The sequence below is a fragment of the Eriocheir sinensis genome, chromosome 58, assembly GCF_024679095.1.
Source record: "Eriocheir sinensis breed Jianghai 21 chromosome 58, ASM2467909v1, whole genome shotgun sequence".
NCBI lineage: Eukaryota > Metazoa > Arthropoda > Malacostraca > Decapoda > Varunidae > Eriocheir > Eriocheir sinensis.
The window spans coordinates 2,011,513-2,031,006 of record NC_066566.1 but is presented as its reverse complement, the minus strand read 5'-3'; positions in this window follow the sequence as shown (position 1 = coordinate 2,031,006).

Below are 19,494 nucleotides of genomic sequence, written 5' to 3'. Positions count from 1 at the left end.
TAAATGGAAATGAAGAAATACCCAAAATATAAGGGAATGAGAATGTCCCAGTACCCAAGGCTGGTCATCACGGTACACAGAACACAGGAGTAACGTCAAGGCTAAAACAAAAGATACAAATAGACATGGCAATGAACAAATACCCAAAATATAAGTAGGCCTACCTTGAATGCAACAAAAGTAACTAAATAACAAATAAAACAAACACGTCACTACCAGTTATGTCATCGTTCCTCGTTCTTCATAATATAGAACTTAACATTTTTATCCGCAATTAGGAAACAGATTGAGAAATAAACAAAGAACACATCCACTAGCAACACCTCCGTTAGAAGCAACACTCCCCCACTCCCTCCCCTCAACACCCACAACTCCGCAACACACTGACACACTTCTCAAGGCGAATAAAAAAAGAGTAAATAAATAACGTAAAACACTACCTCAGCGCACCAACCCCGTAACTATCACCTCCTCCACCATCATCACCACCACTACCACCACCACCACTACCACCACCACCACTACCACCATGACTATAATACACATACCACCACCAGATACCAACTTGATTCCTGGTACTCCTCCTCCTCCTCCTCCTCCTCCTCCTCCTCCTCTTATTACTTTTCTTCCTAGCCTCCTCCTTCTATTATAATATTCTTTTATTTCTAGTTCTCCTCTTCTCTCCTAGCTACCACCTCCTCTTCCTTCTCCTCCTCCTCTTTTATTCTATCTTCCTCCTTTTATTATTCCTCTCTTTTCCTCCTACTCCATTTCCTCCTAGTTTCCTCCTGCTCCTCCTCCTTCTACTGCTACTTTTTTTCTCTCTTTTTACTTCTACTCCACCTAACCTTCTCCTCTTCCTCCTTCTTCTTCTCCTCCTCCATCTCTTCCTCTTTTCCTTCTCCTTTTCCTCCGTCTACTACTACTGCTACGATACTCCTTCATTCTACAACTTCTACTCTACCCACCCTCCTCCTTCTCGTGGCCTCGCGGTGTGTCGGGTGACGGACTAATCTGTGCGGCGGGCTGACAGGCTGCCGGACCAGTTAGCTGATGAGCGCGGCGCCCGGACAAGGTGACGGAGCGGTGGCAGATTGGCCGTGCCCCGCTGCCCCCGCCCGCCGCCCCGACTACATTACCGACGGACCCAACAACACCACCGTCCCTACCCCTTCCCCGTTCCTCCCCCGTGGTTGTGGCAGCGTCCCCCGGGGTAAGGATGCAGTGAGAGTTAAAGGGATGGATAGAGACGTAGAGGGAGTGATAGAGAAGCGGTAGATTGAAGTGTTTGGAAGTTATGTCAAAGGAGGATGTCAAGGAAGGAAGAGAGGATGTGAAGGAGAGTTAAAGAGAGACGAAGAGAGATGTATAGAGACGATGGGGGATGGATAGAGACGTAGAGGGAGTGATAGAGAAGCGGTAGGTTGAAGTGTTTGGAAGTTATGTCAAAGGAGGATGTCAAGGAAGGAAAAGAGAATGTGAAGGAGAGATAAAGAGAGACGGAGAGAGATGTATAGAAACGAAGGTTAAAAGAAGCATACATATAGAGAACCCGTGTTAGAGAATAAGAGGCTCAAGTGTTCTAGAGAGAGTTAACTGCACACTTGATTTCTTAGGCTTATAACTGTAGATAGAGGAGATTACAGGAATGGTGAAACAAAAGATATCAGGAGCGTGAGAAAATAACCAGAGAGATGGACGAGGTTAAGGAAGCCATCATATAAAAACGTATCACATAAGGGATTCAAAAACTCTAGCAAAGGGATCATAAACACTTTTTACGACTTATTCTTGTTATGTCAGAGAGGCAGGTATCTGGACTGGATCTGGAGGCTGGGCACGTGAATGGGATCAAAGGATGCATAGAGATATAGCTCCTCCTCCTCCCGAAATTGACCTCTCTTTCGGCCACCTCTTTGGATTCTTTTTAGGAGCAGCGAGTAGCGGGCTTTTTTTTATTGTTTCCTTTTTTGTGCCCTTGAGCTGTCTCCTTTGTTGTAAAAAAAAAATAGGGTTCTTGTATACTCAGGGAAAGGGGTTCAGATACGCTTTACTGATCTGGGGTTGGCAAGTGAGAGGGACAGACAAAAGGAATAGACAGAAGCTTATGGCGTGGATGGGATCAAGAATTACTGGCCGGTATTTTAAGATACTTTGGCTTCTCACACCAGCTATGTCTAAAGGTCAAAGAGGGGGTCAGTCAGGTTCTAATAAGTGTTTCTCGAGGTTCACGGTACAGAAGAAGGGTCAAACTACCACCAGGGTCATAAAACTACTCCTGGAAATGCCCGCAACTCCTAGGAAAGCCTTGTCAAATATGTGTTTTTGAGCGGCGAAATGTCTTATGATACGACCCACTGTGTTTAGGCCTTAGGGGACGACAAAGGATGTTCTTCTGCCCTTCTTGTTGGCGTGAGACAGAGACAGACGGACAGACAGACAGATCGAGGGCAGAGATAGGACGAAAGACACAGAGGGAGACGCGGCTCTGAACCTAGAGGGATCATCAGTAAGCTTTCCTATGATGAGACACACACACACACACACACACACACACACACACACACACACACACACACACACAACATAACATACAGATAAAAGAAAAAGAACAGGAGTAACGAGACAATAGATTTTAGTATACAGACAGACAGACAAACACAGGATTAACAGATATTAAGAAAAATATAAAGACATAAACATAGAGAATAGCAAAAAAGAGAGAGAGAGAGAGAGAGAGAGAGAGAGAGAGAGAGAGAGAGAGAGAGAGAGAGGAAACAGCGGATGTCTTAAATATCCCTCACACGGCCTATTATCATTCAATTATTAGTCTCCCTCCCCTCCCCTCCCCTCCCCTCCTCTCCCTTCCCTTCCCTCCCCTCCCCTCCCTCTCCAGACCATGAAGGACAGATATGGGAAAGTAAATATATCTCCCCTCTTTCTCTCCCTCCCCTTCCAATCCCTCTCCCTTCCTCTTCTCCTCCCCCTTCTACCTCTTTTCTCCCCTCTTCCTCTTCCTCCCCATCCCACCCCTCCCCTCCCAACCCCTCACTGCTTACTCTCGCACTCCCCTTCCTATACTCCTCTCCCCTCTCTCATTCCCTCTCTTTCCAACTCCTCTCCCCTCCCCCTCTTCCCTACCATTCTTCCATCTCCCCTTCCCCTTCCCCTCGCTTTCACAACCCTCCAACAAACACACCAATGGAAGGGGATGAGAGAGGGAAGGAAAAGGGTAATGGGAAAGGGGAGAATATCATAAGGAAGGGGAGATATGGGTGAATTAATAAGAGGAAAGGGGTTGAGGGGGGAGGAATCGAGGGGGGAAGAAAGACTGGAAGAGAAACGATAGAAAGGAGAGATGGGAAAGGGCAAAATGAAGAGATGGAAAGAAGAATGGAATGCAAAAGGAGGAGGAAGAGGAGGAGGAGAAGACAGAATGAGGGAGGGATAGAGAGAAAAAGATAACTGGCAAGACGAAATAAGACGCGGAAAAGAAAGATAGAGAGAAAGAAGGTAGAGAAATATAATAAAGAGAAAAGTTAAGAAAGGAAAGAGAGAAAAACAGAAGGGAAATTAAAAAAAGAGGAATAAGGAATTAGGAAAGAGGAAAAGAGAGAAAAGTGGGACAGAATGAAGGAAAAGAAAAAGAAAAAGAAGAGAGAGAGAGAGAGAGAGAGAGAGAGAGAGAGAGAGAGAGAGAGAGAGAGAGAGAGAGAGAGAGAGAGAGAGAGTTATCTCCCCTCATCTCCCCCTTGCCCGCTATCACCACCCTGCCCAGATACAGACGATGGAGAGATCACCCTGCATGCCTCCCCCCCCTGCCGCCCTGCACCCTTTCCCACACCCTTCCTCCCTTTGTCCCCTCATTCCCCCTTCTGTCCTCACCCTTCAGTCCTCCCTCATCCACCCTTCCTCTTCTTCATTTTCCTTACATACCCTTTTCGTTGGCGTCTACATCATCTCTTCGGTTCTTCTCCCTTTATTTTCTCTCTTTCACTATCCTTTCTATTCCCCATCTTCCTTTCTTTCTCAACCCTCAACCCTGCCAATGAGGGTTAAAGAATGGAAGGGCACACTAAGACCAGAGAGAGAGAGAGAGAGAGAGAGAGAGAGTGTGTTGGAAAAAAAAAGGAGTTTGTCATGAAGTGAGGCAATGATTGGCTGATGATAATGATGATGATGATGATGATGGTGATGGTGATGGTGATGGTGGTGGTGGTGGTTCTTCCATTCCTCTTCCCTTCATTTAATTTATCCATTCACTTTTATATTATATTTCTTTCCTCGTTTCTATCCTCTATACATCATTCCTCCTCCTCCTCCTCTTCCTCCTCCTTCTTCTTTTCTCCCTCCCTCGTGCATATGTCTCCCATCAACCTTGACGCCCCTTCTTCTTCCTCCTCCTCCTCCTCCTGTTCCGCCCACTTCCTCTCTCTTCTTTTGTCACTAAATCAAGAACATAAATAGAACAGGAAAAAAAAAAATGTTAAAGACACACACACAGGAAACACAAGTCAGGTGTGTGTGTGTGTGTGTGTGTGTGTGTGTGTGTGTGTGTGTGTGTGTGTGTGTGTGTGTGTGTGTGTGTGTTGGAATGGTTGGGAAAGTAACTCATTTATCACTTGCTCTTCCTCTTCCTCTTCCTCCTCCTCCTCCTCCTCCTCCTCCTCCTCCTCCTCCTCTCCTCTTCTTCTTCTTCCTCCTACTCCTGCTAATTATACTATAACTCTTCTTCCTACCTTTTCTCTTCCAACATATCTTCCTCCTCCTCCTCCTCCTCCTCCTCCTCCTCCTTGTCCATCTGATCATCTGCAACATTCGCCTGACTATACAGGAGCAGATTCTCTCTCTCTCTCTCTCTCTCTTAATTGTAAAGAATGAGAAAAGAGGAGCGAGAAAAGAAGAGAAGGGAAGAGAAAAGAAGAGAAGAGAAAAGCAGAGAAGAGCGAGAAGGGAAAAGGGGGGGGAAAAAGATGAGTAGAGAAAAGCATAGAAAATTAAAAGAGAAGTGAAGAGAAGTGAAGAGAGGAGGAGAGAAGAGGAGAGGAGAAGAGAAGAGAAGAAGAGTGAGAAGACAAATGTAAAGACAATACAATGGAAGGAGGTGATGTTAAGGTAAGATAGTGAGAGAAAGGGAGAACAACAACAACAACAACAACAACAACAACAACAACAACAAAAAGAACAAGAAGAAAAAAATGAAGAAAAAGAAAAAAGTAAAAGAAACGAAAGAGAAAAGAGAAAGCCAGCAAAAAAAGGCAAAAAAGAAATTAGAAGAAAAAAGAAAAAAAACAGAGGACGAAGGAAAAATATCGAGAATGAAGGAAAGGAAGAGAAAGGAACGAAAATAAAGGAAAAAACAACAACAATTGACCTCACGAAGACGCCTTACGTTCTTACGAGAGAGAGAGAGAGAGAGAGAGAGAGAGAGAGAGAGAGAGAGAGAGAGAGAGAGAACCATAAGTCAGTGTAAGAGAAAGTGATAAACAGCTAGAAAGGGGACGGAGGGAAAGAACAAAGGATGAGAGAGAGAGAGAGAGAGAGAGAGAGAGAGAGAGAGAGAGAGAGAGAGAGAGAGAGTAACGCGGCCTCGTAAACTATAATGCAAAAAAATAACAAGAAAGTCGTAAAGCAAGATGAGGCGTGACGGAACTGAATGTCTCCTCCTCCTCCTCCTCCTCCTCCTCCTCCTCCTCCTCCTCCTCCTCCTTCTCATCATCATTCTTCTTCTTCTCTTAATCCTCCTCCTTTTTTCCTCATCATCATCATCGTCACCATCTTGTTCCTGTTCTGCTTATTACTCTTCTTCTCTTTCTTCTTTTCCTCTTCTTCTTCTTCCTCTATACCTCACGTCTTCATCATCGTCTTCTCCACCTCCTCCTTCCTCCGCCATCACCAGCATCACTAACACGACCACAAACAATAACAAAAACTTGCCAAACCTCTCCTCATCGAACTCCCTTTTCCTTCCCTTTACTCCCCTTCCATTTCCTGCTCTCCCTCTCCCTCCCTTCCCCTCCTCTACCTCGTCCTCCACCACAAACACAACCACCATCACTACCGCTGCTACTGTCCCCTCCTCATCCTCTTTCCTCGGTGTTTATTATTTCCGCAAACCGAGTCATCCGCCACTGGAACAACCTCCCTGCAAAGTAGTTCCTGTGAAAACAATTGACTCCTTTATTAATTGCATTGGTCGTTACTTTGCTGCGTTAGGAGTGAAGTAAATGCCGTGAAGTACGTAGATCAAGTGCTTCATTCTTCTCTGTAGGTAATTTGAAGGGACTGATGAACTTTTAAATCAGTGAAGCGGGCAGCCTCGAAAAAGCCGACAGAATTGTAGTTGCCTGATTTTCCGTGTTTTCGTGTTTCCATTTCATCTCTTTCTCCTGCAATCCTCTGCCGCCACCACCATCTCCATCTCCTCCTCCTCCTCCTCCTCCTAATCAGCAGCAAGGCAACACCAGTAGCACCTCAAATGAAAACTATATCCTCCTCCTCCTCCTCCTCCTCCTCCTCCTCCTTCTTATCTCCTCCGCATTCTTCTTTTCCTCCTTCTCTTCCTTTCTTGGTTCGTCCTCATTATCTCCTTTTCACTTCATCTCTCTCTCTCTCTCTCTCTCTCTCTCTCACAGCCGGGTCGCGTCCATTCCCGGGTCATGATGTGTCCCAACGAGAATCTTTTACTGGCTCTATATTAGTCTTTATGTCCGTGTGTGGTGCTGCTGCCCCGGCCTTGGCTTCCTGTCCCGGGGGTTGGGGGGGGGGGGGGGGGTAGTAGTAGTAGTGGTGGTGGTAGGGGTGATGGTGGTGGCAGTGGTGGTGGTGAAGATATAGAAGGATGAAGATAAAGACAAGACAAAAATAATGATGTTGATAAAAAGAAGTGGAAATGAAAGAACTTTTTAAACACTCGGAAGAACAGGAAGAACAAGAACAAGCAAATCAAGAACAGGAATAAATAAAAAAAAGACAGATTTAAGTTTGTATAAGATGAAGTGAACAAACTATGAAACACTAACAAAAACAACATCTCCAGAACATCTCACTGAATAGTACTTGAAAGCGAAATTAATAAAGAAAAATGCATATATGAAAAACAATAACAATGATAAAAAATAACAACAAGCAACAACAGACTAGTATAAGAGAGTAGAGAAAAGCAGAGAGTAGAGGAGAGTAGATAGAAGATAGAAAATAAGACAAAATAGAGTAGAGAGAAGAGGAGAGAAGAGGAGGATAGATAGTGTATGTGCAAATATAAATCATGAATATATTTGAGTGATCCCTTAACCTGTAACCCCCCCCCCCTCTCTCTCTCTCTCTCTCTCTCTCTCTCTCTCTCTCTCTCTCACACACACACACATTCGTAAACAGATGCGGTCTTTTCGAGGAAGTACAACGAATTGCTCTCATATAACACTCGCCCTGTACCTAAATTCCGACGTGCACTAACATAAATAAGACGTAGTACAGCGTGTGTGTGTGTGTGTGTGTGTGTGTGTGTGTGTGTGTGTGTGTGTGTGACGGATGAAAAGACAAACAACAAAATATATATATGAAAAACTGTCCATAACTCATCATCATCATCATCATCATCATGGTCGTCATCATCATCGGATCCAACAAAGAAAAAGGAGAGAAAAAAAAATATGCAGAAAGGAAAACTAAACTAAACTGAATCCTTCCCTTTTTTTATTATCATCCCATTCATCAGTCTTTGCTACGCCTCCTCTACCGTAAAACACACACACACACACACACACACACAACAAGCTCCCCGCGTGATGTACCGGCCAGCATCCATCATCGCGGCCAGACGAGCCACCGGGGGCCCATCAAGCCACTCGTCAGCCCAGGACCCGGAAAACGCAAGGCAGAGGCTGGTTCTTTATGTCGAGGAGGGGGCGCAGTGTTCGTGTCCGCCCGTGTCCAACCTTTGCTCCCTTTGCTGGTCCTTAATATGAGTAGGTTTGTGTGGGAGTGAGGTTAAAAGGGTTTAGATGGAGGCATATAGGTGAATGAGAAGGTAGTTTGATGGATCTCCCTTTATCAGTCTTTATTATGAGTAGGTTTGTGTGGGAGTGAGGTTAAAAGGGTTTAGATGGAAGCATATAGGTTAATGAGAAGGTAGTTTGATGGATAGATAGAAGGGAAAGGGGGTGGGTGTTTTACTAGATTAGGTTACGTTAGGTTAGGTTAGGTTAGGTTAGCTTAGGTTGATGCATAAGTGGATAAGACGGTAGTTTGATAGAAAGGAGAAATGGAAAGAGGCGCATTGCTAGTTTAGGTTAGATGTATACGGTGGAATGGGAAGGTTGAAAGGTGGAAAAGGTTGGCAGAAAGGCAGGTAAAGGTGAGAAAAGCAGGATATTAGAAAGAATTGGATAGAAAGGAGGACGTGGGAAAGGATAGGAAGAGGATGGAAAGAGAGGAGAGAGAGTGAGAAGAGAGGGTGGAAAATACAGATAGAGAATTTAGATAAGAAGGCGTGGGAGAGGGACAGGAAAGGTGGGATAGAAGGAACGAAATGCAGGTAGATGATAAGAGATAAGGAGAAGCGAGTGACTGTGAGGGTATGAGGGTGTGATTAGACGCGAGGGTAGGGTGAAAGGAAAGGGGTGAGGTGGCGAGTGGTGGAGTGGAAGGAAAGGGTGAACGGAAGGGTGAAATAGATGGAATAGAGGTAGATGATACGAGATAAGGCGAGGAGGTGTGTGGATGCAAGGATAAGGGTGTCGTTAGATGGAAAAGGATGGGATTGAACAGGAAGGAGGTGAGTGGAGGAGTGAAGGAGTGGAGGTACGAGGGTGGAAGGAGAGGTGGAATAACTGGACGGTACATGGAAAGGTGGAAGGAAGAGATGAGGGAAGGTTAAAACAAAGGGAACAGTGAGTGGAAGCCTGGACAGAAAGGTGGAAGGAAGTAAATAAAAGATGGAATAATGAAACAGCAAATAAAAAAAATGTAAAGAAGAGAAGTGGGGAACCTCAAACAATAACAACGGTGGATTGAATACTGGAATGAAAGGGAGGTGCTTGGAATGGGCGGGTGGGTTGGTGAGTGGGGTGGAAGGGTGGGGTGTTAAGCGGGGTGGAAGGAAGGGAGGGAGGGAGGAATGATGGGTGGGTGGGTGGGTGGGTGGGAGGTTGTTGTGGCGAGGTGCAGTCCCTCACCTCGTGATTAATAACTCACTGGAGGAACACTGACATTAACGGGGAAGATTACAGTGCTTAAAACTGCGCATTCAAGTGTGTGACGGGAGTGTGTGTGTGTGTGTGTGTGTGTGTGTGTGTGTGTGTGTGTGTGTGTGTGTGTGTGTGTGTGTGTGTGTGTGTGTGTGTGTGTGTGTGTGTGTGTGTGTGTGTGTGTGTGTGTGTGTGTGTGAGAGAGAAGAGGAAACAGAGAGACAGTGGATAGACAGAGGATAAAAAAGAAGAGAAAAGAGAGAATAGAGGCAGAGAGAAGAGGGAGATAGAGAAAAATGGAAAATAACAAAGAAAAGAGTAGGGAAAAAAGAAAAGCGAGAGAGAGAAGTAAAGATAAGGGTAAAGATAGGAGATAGAAGATAGAAACGAAGAGAGAAGAGAGAGGTAAGGAGAGGAAGAGGGCGGATTTAAGGTGTTCATTATAATCCAGCGCTTCTCCGTTCATGGCGCGCGGTGTGTCATTACGCCGCGCCAGTCCGTGTCATTTGCGCGCGATAAGACCTGGCGCTTAATGTTCGCGCGCTCGCCGAGGTGGGACGCGGGACACATTTTCTTTTATCACTACCTGCCATTATGAGGGAAAATACACACTTGGTTTTATTTATGCAGGACACACTTTTGGCGGCTTTATTACTGCGAGGCATTATGAGGGGAAATACATATGCTTTCTTTTATGTATCCAGGAGACATTTAAGTTGTTTTTTTGTTTATCTTCAGACTGTCTTAGGTAAAATAGAGGCGGGTTTTGTATATGAGAGACACACTTTATTACTGCGAGGTATTATGAGGGGAAATACATATGCTTTATTTTATGTATCCAGGAGACATTTAAGTTGTTTTTTTGTTTACCTGCAGACTGTCTTAGGTAAAATAGAGGCGGTTTTTGCATATGAGAGACATACTTTATTACTGCGAGGCATTATAAGGGGAAATACATATGCTTTATTTTATGTATCCAGGAGACATTTTAGTTGTTTTTTCTTTACCTGCAGACTGTCTTAGGTAAAATAAAGGCGGTTTTTGCATATGCGAGACACACTTTATTACATATTTTTGTAACTTTATTAGTTTCAATACTTAACTGAGGATGATATAGACTTTTTATTACACGCGCATGGGACATATTTCGTGTCTTTACTACATACAGATAAAAGTTACCAAAATATGTACACTGTAACACTTATACACCGCAAAAACATATAGACATTGTTTCACTTATACTCGGCATAAACGTATGGTCATAGTTATATCTATATTCTGCACCTGTTAAACATTGCCGAACAGTAAGATAGAAAATCACATAATACCTTTTTGGAGCGTTTGCTATTTAAAAACTCACAATAACTAGGGATCTCTTTTTTAATCATTCCATAAGTAAAACTAATTCCAGTACAACCAGTCACAAAACCCGCAAGAAACATCCGTTGTCTATTCAATATGTATTTCGCTTTGTCATTTCATTTTGTGGTCATTGCAAATCACTCTTAATAATTTATATCCGTACTCAGAAATAGATCACAATACAATCACAATAATTTTCACGCATAAAATATACAAACAAACAAATAAGCAAACAAACACACACACACACACACACACACACACACACACACACACACACACACACACACACACACACACACACCTCATTTTTCTTCCATGGCAACTTACACACACACACACACACACACACACACACACACACACAGTAACACACCTCCCATTTCTCTTTCCTGGCAAACAACTTACCTAGATACACAACGCACCCACCCACCAACACCCCCACCCCCAACCCCACCCGCCCACCCACACCCACACACAAGACTCCCATCCCTCATCCCTCGCTACCTCGGGCGCGTCAAACCTCATCAACGCGCGAAAACACGACAAAAACCGACAACGACCTTATGGATCGTTTCCCAGAAGTCCCGCTCGAGGGCGCCACGATAAACAATGTCATCAGTCTGTCTTAATGCCCCCTTGTGACTCACCCTCCTCCTCCTCCTCCTCCTCCAGAGTCAAGAGTAAGTAAATAATAGATGTTTACGCTTCGGAAAGTCATATGTTTGCGCCTAACGTATGTCCCTGCGGGGTGTGTGTGTGTGTGTGTGTGTGTGTGTGTGTGTGTGTGTGTGTGTGTGTGTGTGTGTGTGTGTGTGTGTGTGAGAGAGAGAGAGAGAGAGAGAGAGAGAGAGAGAGAGAGAGAGAGAGAGAGAGAGAGAGAGAGAGCAGCCATTCTTACCCACTGCCCCCTATTCACACACACACACACACACACACACACAACTTACATAACCTCCTTCGGCAATATTCAGAGCACCTATCACCACCACCATCACCACCACCACCACCACCACCCTCACATCCCACCTGCCACACAGCGTCCATTAGCACCTCTTAGTCTTTCATTACGGCGAAAATGTGGCTTGTCTCACTCTTTGGCAAATGTGTATGATTAGGAGGAGGAGGAGGAGGAGGAGGAGATTGTGTTGGTACGATTCACATCATCTCCATTTCCCTTGTTCTATAACGGGCTCCTTATCTTTTTTTTTTCTCTCTCTCTTTCTCCTCTTCTTCTTCCTCATCCTCTCCCTCCTCCTGCTTCTCATTTTCCTCCTTATCTCTCTCTGTGTCTTCTCTATCGTCGGGGATTTTAAAAAGAGGAAGAGGATAAGAAAAAGGAGGGAAGAGAAAGTATTGAAGGTGGAGGAAAGATGAATGATAAGAGAAGAGAGAAGAGAGAGAGAGAGAGAGAGAGAGAGAGAGAGAGAGAGAGAGAGAGGAAAAGTGAGATAGAAGAGGCAAATAAAAAGGGAGAGAGAGGGAAGGGAAGGGCAAGGCGAGTAAAGGAGAGGAAGGGGAAAAAGAGACGGGTGAAAGAAGGGGAAGAAGGAAAAGGATAAGAAAAGAGAATAAGAGCAAAAGGAATAAAGGAGGAAAATGGAAGTAGAAAGAAAAGAAGATGAAGAAAAAAAGCCAAATGATGAACAAGTAAAATGGGATGATATAAAGAAGCAAAAGAGGAGGAGGAGGAGGAGGAGGAGGAGGAGGAGGAGGAGGATAGAGGAAGGAGGAAGGAACAGACTAACAGACAAATACCCAAGAGTGACTTTGATGATTCTCAAGTGTGTGTGTGTGTGTGTGTGTGTGTGTGTGTGTGTGTGTGTGTGTGTGTGTGTGTGTGTGTGTGTGTGTGTGTGTGTGTGTGTGTGTGTGTGATTCGGAGTGAAGACCATAACTATCTCTCTCTCTCTCTCTCTCTCTCTCTCTCTCTCTCTCTCTCTCTCTCTCTCTCTCTCTCTAATCCGCCAAGCTCCTATCTCGTTTTTTCTCGTTAACTCTTTTCTCTCCAAATCCTCTTCTTTCCTTCCATGAGGTCATTCATTAACTCTCTCTCTCTCTCCTTTACTAACTTTTCCTCTTTTTTTCTTGCTCTTTGAGTCAAAATGAGACGGGGGAAGAGGATGAGCAGAAGGAAGAGGAGGAAGAGTGGAAGAAGAAGAAGAAGAAGAAGAAGAAGAAGAAATTATTAATTAATGTAAGAAGTCAAGTGGAGGAAGGAGAAGGAGAAAGGGAAGGAAGACGAAAGTAGGAAAGGAAGGAGAGGTAGGATTGGAAGAAAGGAAGAAATTAAGAGAGTGAGGAAGGGAAGGAAGGAAGGAAGGAGGAAAGGGAGAAAGAGTAGGAAGGAAAGAAGGAAGAAATTGAGAGAGGGAGAAAAGGAAGGCAGGAAGGAAGGAAGAAATTGAGTGAGGGAGAAAGGGGAGGCGGGGAGAGAGGGCAGGAAGGAGGAGGGGGAGGGCGGGCAGGAGGGAGAAAGTGGAGGGCGATCAAGATAAGGTCTCACTTATATCTTCACCATCTGACAGAGTGTCCCTTTGAACGCCACCCGCCGCCCTCTTACCCCGTCACCGCCAACACCTCTCCTCCTCCTCCTCCTCCTCCTCCTCCTTTCCCATTCCGTCTCAATCATCTCCTTTGGCTCAAACAATGCAAATCCTCTTTTTCTTCCTTTTTCTTTTTTTCCTGCCTCCCTTTCACCTTCCTTTCTCTCTCCATTTCCTCATTCCCCTTTCTCTCCCCTTCTTCCCCTTCTCCCTTCTCCTCTTTCACACCTCTCCTCCTCCTCCTCCTCCTCCTCCTCCTCCTTTCCCATTCCGTCTCAATCATCTCCTTTCCTGTGGCTCAAACAATGCAAATTATCTTTTTCTTTCTTTTTCTTTTTTTCCTGCTTCCCTTTCACCTTTCTTTCTCTCTCCATTTCCTCATTCCCCTTTCTCTCCCCTTCTTCCCCTTCTCCCCTCTTTATCTATTCCTTACTCTTCCCTCTTTCACTCTTTATCCCCTTCTTCCCCTTTATTTATCACTCCTTTTTCCTTTTCCCCTTCAATCTATTTTCCCCTTTCTTCCCAGTCCCTTCTTTTCGCCTATTCCTTCCTCCTCTCCCTCTCTCCTTATTCATCCCTTCTTCCTCTTTCTTCTCTCCCGCTATCCATTTCTTATCTCCTATCCTCCCTTCTCCCTCTCCATCCTCTCCTTCCCTTTCCCTCCCTCTCCCTTTCCCTTAATTAAATATCTCTCTTCCTCCTTTAATCACGTCCTTTCTTTTCCTTCCTCCTCCTCCTCCTCCTCCTCCATCTTTCTCCTCCTCGTTCCAAAACAATCCAACCAACTTCCCACTTTCCTTCATTCCCAAACCCGTTTTCTTTCCATCCACTCGGCGCTCAGGGATACTTAACTCTTTCACGAGGCATGGTTTTTTTTCCTCTTTTTCTCCGATTCTTTCTTCCCCGCGCATTCAACTTTGCGAGTGTGCGAGCCGGAGAGAGAGAAAAAGAGAGAGAACGCGCGAGAGACGGAGGGGCAGGGAGAGGGGTGGTAGGTTTCTTCTATTAGGGTAAAATACTGCGTTTCGTCGGCCGCCTCCCCGCTGGGTCACGTCTGAAGCCGGATGCGACGCCAGGAACCGGTCAGATGATCAAGCACGAGACGGGAAGAAGAAAAGTGCCCAGTCATTCTTAGCCCCGCCATACCCCCCCCCCCCCCACTTCACTCCCTTACATGCTGTTTTCCTTCCTCCATCTCTCCTGCTTCCTCCTCTCTCTTGCTTGCTTCTCTTCCTCCATCCTCCCTCTCTTTCTCCCGTTTTTCTTCATTTCTCCTTCCAGCTTCTTTCCTTCTCTTCCTTGTTCCTCTCCCCTCCCATCTCTCCTTCCTGTTTCCTCCTCCTCTTTCTCGTTCTTCATTTCTCCTTCCCATCTCCTCCCTTCCTTACTTGCTTCTCTTTCCCCTTCTCTCCTTCCTGCTTCTTCCCTCCTCTCCTTCTCTTCCTTTCCTCCAGCTCTTCCATCTGTGTTTTATTTTCCTCCTTTCTCCTTCTTTTTCCTTCATGTTTATCGAATTAGCCACGTCCCCTCTTTTTTTTCCTTCACCTCTACCTGTCTCTTCTCTCTTCCTCCTCTTCTTTCTTTCTCTTTATCTTCCTCATTCTTCCTCTCCTTCATACTCATCCATTCAGCCTCATTTCTGCACTTATTTCGTTTTCCTTCCGACACTTCTTCCTCCTTCTTATCACTTAGTAACCCATCTATCTCCTTCTGCCTCTCCCTCTCCTCCCTCCATAGCCAGCAAGACACTTCCTCTATTTCCCTTCTTATCTTTCCTCACCCTCTCTCTCTCTCCCTCCCTCCCACTCCCTCTTTCCGTGCCTCTCTCTCTCCTCCCTCCCCGGCCAGCAAGACACGGGTAAATGGCGGTCCAACATCGTCGTGGCATAAGAGAAGGTCAACTTTCCAAACTCCTTACGGTATCGGCGGAGAAATTCCTTAATCAAGCGTCACCCCATTAATTTCCGCGCCTCCACCCATGCACCCATCGCTTCCACCTCCTCCTCCTCCTCCTCCTCCTCCTCGGCCAACACCTGGACAAGTTATGCTTTGGGAGAGTTGTTTGGAGAGTTTGGGGGAAGGTGGAGGAAAATAAGGAGGAGGAGGAGGAGGAGGCAGAGGGGAAGGTGTTGGTGGAGGAGGACGAGGAGGACGTGGAGGAGGAGGAGGAGGACTAGAAGAAGAAGAAGAAGAAGATATAGGAAAAAAGAAAATTAAGAAAAAATACGAAAACAAAGAAAATGAAAAAGAAATGCGAAAAAAAAGAAAGAGAAGAACAAGAAGAGCAAAAAGAACAAGATAAAGAAAAAGAACAAAATATGTGGAGAAAATGGAAGAGGAGGAGCAGGAAAAAAAAAAGCAGAGAGCGTTGGTGCGGTTGGACACACGTGGTGCTTGGCGGGCCTTTCATCTCATCGCCGTGCAAAGGCATGATGTGGGCCTTCGTTTAACTACTCTTTTTTTACCCGTCTCGACTCTTAGGTTAGAATTACAAGACACTTTCCCTCCTCACATCAGCTATTTCTAAAAGTCAAAGAGGGGATCAATCGGGTTCTAATTAGTGTTTCTTTAGGTTCACCGTACAGAGGAAGGGTCAATCTACCACCAGAGTCATAAAACTACTTCTGGAAATGCCCATAACTCCTACGAAAGCCTTGTCAAATACGTGAGCATGGGCAACGAGATGTCTAGTAATATGGCCCTTTAATCCCGCCGCAGCATCGAGAGTTCCACGCGGGTTTGTTTCCTCTTCGTCAACCTTTGCTTAACTTTTTTTTTCCGTCGGTCCAGACACGTCGGTGGAAGTTTTGCCAACACTCATCTTTTGGTCTATACTATACCACATTAACTAACTGACTGACTGACTGACTGATTGAATAACTGACTGACTGAATGACTGACTGACTGACTGACTGACTGACTGACTGACTGATTGACTGACTGACTGAATAACTGACTGACTGACTGACTTACTAACTAACCGACTATCTAACAAACCACAAACTAACAAACGAACCAAGTCACTATCCAACAAACCAAATCATTCACTCACTCACTCACACACTCAATCACTCACTCACTAACTTCCATATTCTCGCCAACATCATAAAACATTGTCCGGCTTACACACCCATAACCGATAAGGCTTTCACAGAGGTTGTGGGTATTTCTATGTGTAGTCTTATGAGCCTAGTGACAGTTTGAAAAGACTTCTGATGAAACCATGTGAAGGATTACTCATGAGAACCCGACTAGTGTTATTTGTGGCCTTTGGAAATGCTGACTGTGAGAGCAGAAAGCGTCTGAGAATTCGGGCTTGAGAACAACTCGGCTATGTGGGACTTGAACTGCTGATGGCATATATGAAGTGTTTTTTTTCCTAGTTCGAGAATTATTAGAATGAGAAACTGGTCGACATGATTCCAGTTTTCAGCCAACGTGTAGATATTACAGATCGGCACGATTTGACTTTACTTCTGTTGCGGCGGAGAATAAATTTACTCTGGAACTGGTTAGCTTGTAGTCTTCGCTGGGAGAGCCTTTGACTCTATACCTTTGCCTTGCACTTCGCTCTGACCCACTTCTTTCTTGGAACTTTCAGAGTGAGTGAGATAACAGTTCGCGCCTTAAACATAACACTTAACACGAAACACCTTGAAAATTAACACTTAAAAACACCTAACATCGTCAAGACATTACTATCCCGGTAGAATTTTAACCCTCCTTTTAATTTTCCTTATAACACATTTCTCTTCATCTCTGCTTTGACCTGAAGTGTTATCTCTCGGTCTTCGTTCAGTCTTCGGCACTTACCCTGACATTCTGAATCTCTCATGCACTTCGTCTTTTTTTCCCTCTGAATTTTGACTCTTCTCTTTTATACACCGCCAGCCTTTGCAACGCCTATGTCTTCATCTCTTCCTTGCGCTAGAACTTCTATTACTCTTTTCTGTACTCTTTCCTCTTTCCTTTATTCTGTCTTTATTCAATCTTTGGCACACCCTGATATTCTTAGTCCCATGTTTTTGGTATCTTTGCCCACTGACCTCCGACTCTTCAACGGCCTCTTTTTGAACCGTCCATGTCTTCATCCCTACCTTGCACTTGGCCTTCTTTTACCCTCAACTTTACTCTTTGTCTTTATTCAGTCTGGCACATACCTTGATATTCTTAGTCTCTCATATTCTCGCTATCTTTGCCCACTAACCTTTGACCCCTCTCCTACACCGTCTATGTCTTCATCTCCACCTTGCACTTGGCCTTATAGCTCACGTCTCGCCCCAGAACCTCCGCCGCAAGCCCTGGTATTAGTCTCGCGCATGATCGTGGTGTCTGTTTTTGCCTGGGGGCGGGGCAGTACAGGCCGAGGCGTCTTGTCTTGTCTCCCACCGCCTTCTTGGTCGCGCCGCAAATTCTTCAGCCTCAGAACGCGGCGCGGCGAGGAGACAAAAACAGGACGCGGACGAAGCACATCTTCATTATACTTGGCGCTGAGGAAGGGACGGAGGGAGGGAGGAAGAAAAGGCGAGGGGGCGAAGTGATAACAGGGAGAGGAAATTGTGATGGGAAGAAAAGATGGAGTGGAGGAAATGAGACAACAGCAGAGAATAAGGAAAAAGGAAAAAAAGGGGGATGGGAGAGAAGGAGCATGGAGGAGGGGAACGACAAAATAGAAAAAAAGAGACTATGAAGAGGGGAGTGAAGGAAATGAGAGAGAGGATGGTCCGAAGAAAGGGAAGGAAAGGGGGAAAAGGAGCGATGGAAGAAGAAAAACACGAGTATAAAAATGGCAAAATGGGAGGAAGATCTGGGAAAAGAGAAGGATAGAAGAAAAAAGGGAGAGAAGGGAGAAGAGGAACACGAGTAAGAATGGCAAAGAGAGAGAATGGCCTAAAGAAAAGAGAAGATAAAGGAAGAAAGAAGAAAGAAAAAAGAAAGAAAGGAGAAGAAAAGAGAAAAAATAAAAAGAGGAACACGAAAAATGAGCAGGAAGCCAAAACAAAACAAAAGAAGAGAGAAATGGAGAAAGAGAAATAGGGAAACGGAGAATAGCGACGGATTTTCACACACACACAGACACACACACATAGACAGAGGAGATAGGAGGAGGAGAGGAGTGGAGAGGAGGAGGAGAGGGGAGGGGAGGAAAGGCAGGGAGGCAGGATGGTTTCAGGCAAAATATATCGAGCAGGCAAAGTCCGGCCGTGTGGGAGAGGTCTGCATTGATTCAGCTCGCCCGGTTGGCTTCGCTGCGAGTCGGGTCTTTTGGGTGGAGCTAATGAACGCCCGGCCCAGATTACAACCGCGTTTCCAGAGTGGGGCGGTTGAAGGCAGTCACATGTATTAACAGACAGACACATATGAGTTGAGTAAGCAAAAGGATGTTAGTTGTCATTGATCTGAACAAGGAGGAGGAGAAGACGGAGAAGAAGTAGAAGCATACAGGGAAGAAGAAGAAGAAGAAAAAGAAGAAGTTTCCCTCCGTTCTCTCTCCACCGTTTCCCTTCGTCTTCTCTCTCTCCACCTCTTCCCTCCGTTTCTCTCCACCGTTTCCCTCCAGCCATTCCCTCGATCGCACCCACAAGACCTACGCCGCGTCATATCGCTTACGGAACTTATGATGGAGTTCCTTTGCTCTTTCCCGACCAGCCATTCTGACTAACCTAAACAATACAAAGACAGAGGCAAATCAAACATCAACTCTTTCTTCCTGCCAGCCACCTCACCGCATGACTTACCTGATATGCTTTGAGTGGAAGGAAAAGTTAGCTTACATAGTGACAGAGCATTAAAGTTTTGCTAGGTAACTAAAATATAAACGACGCATAAACTGTATAAAAGTAACTTACCGCCATTGCCTTGAGGTCAGTTTTAACACTATTAGTATGCCAGACAATGTTCCTTACGAGCATTATTTTTTTGACATTTTTGTAGGTTACTGGCTAAATGCAGCGTGTTTATCTTCTCCGATAGTAAAAATGGTTTGGCAAGAAAAAAAGTAATTTAAAGTGATTTATGTGAAACTCAACAAAGGCGAAAAATATATAAAAGGTCCCGGTGAGTTATTTTGCGTGATGGTGATGACTGATATATCTTCTCCGATAGTAAAAATGGTTTAAAGAGGACAAGTAAAAAAAATAGTAATATGAAGTGACTTATGTGAAACTCAACGAAGGCGAAAAATATACAAAAGCTGCCTGGGGTTTTGGGTTAGGTGGTGACTGACACGTCTTGGTGAGGGAGAGTTTTGAATCCGGCCGCGTCATGCACCTTAATAATCTTCAAATTGTGCACATATCTCTCTCAATCTTTAAAGTGTGTCAAAACTCACTGCGGGTCGGCACTCTCTCCTTCGCCCTCCGTCGTGACACATACCTGGAGGGGAGAAAAAATATATA